This window comes from Scardinius erythrophthalmus (genome assembly GCF_964197995.2).
Source record: "Scardinius erythrophthalmus genome assembly, chromosome: 10".
NCBI lineage: Eukaryota > Metazoa > Chordata > Actinopteri > Cypriniformes > Leuciscidae > Scardinius > Scardinius erythrophthalmus.
Genome location: NC_138230.1, coordinates 45661100 through 45662322, shown reverse-complemented (window position 1 = coordinate 45662322; position 1223 = coordinate 45661100).

Here is a 1223-nt window from a genome sequence, read left to right as displayed (position 1 = left end):
TCTTCACTACACTTCCCAGAATCCTCTGTCATCATCACCTGCACCTGTTCCTCATCACCCTCATCATCATCATCACCGTCACCTGTTGTCTTTGTCATGATCTGTGTATTTAAGTTTCCCTCTCACTCCTTTTCATTGCTGGTTATTGTTTGAGCACACACTCACTGTTTCGTGTTTTTCTTTATTATTAATAAACCTTTGTAATTTTGTATCTTCGCCTGACCTTCGTCTTCTTCGATCCGTGGACGTTACACACGTCATCGATTAAAGAAGATGTTTTTCCGATTAACATGAAAATAGGTTTGATGTATCAATAGATAATGGCACAACACAATGATTCAAAAGTTAATTATAAGGTAATTCAGAATCAGGCTTGAATTTATTCATTAGTAGTACAACAACAGACACACACGAAGATGAGCTGCAGCGAAGATCAATGGCGGAGAAAATAAGGGAAAGACAGAGACGCACACAGGGATTCATCAGGAGATAAACGGCCTTGTCTGAGTTTCGATCCTGAGTTTCTATGCGGAGTATTTCTGGACACAGTTCATGTTTCAAACATTGTGTGTTTTGAATCTCCGTCTCGGTTTGAGCTCATGGTTTCCACCAGGAGAGAGAATGCCATCTTCCACGAGTCCTGGATGTTCAGCGAGAGTAAATCAGCCTCGACTTGCCCTTTTCCCAGACGAATCGATTCCGACACCGTTGGAAGTGTCCTGGATCCTATTGTCCCGAATCCTACATGGTTTCTCTTCGCTCGTGAGCAAATCTGAAGCCAGTCATGGCCTTTGATCAGAGAGGACTGTGGTCGGGTCCGTCTAATACTCAGATCTTAGAGAATCCAGGTCAAGGAATAAACCAAATAAAGTCTGAGAAGGAAATGGAAAGAACATCTTGAGGAAAAGCGAGAGTCTCCAGAGGTTTATATTCCTCTCCGGAGACTGGGTGCTTGGAACAACAAAGTGGGACACGATTGTTGAAATATTCAGGCTTAAATCCCAGAGCTCTGTACATTCCTGAATGTAGACCGTGTTCAGATATTGGACTTATTAGCTGTGCAATCTGGACCTCCTGCTCTCCTCACATGTTCTTCTCAGTGTTTCTGTCTTGTTTTCTGGCACAAAAACTGTATCTAAACATTCTTAAATCAAGAGACATTTACTGGAGAAGAAGCAGAATGACTGACACAAAACATGAAGTGAGTTTGAGCTTAAAACTAG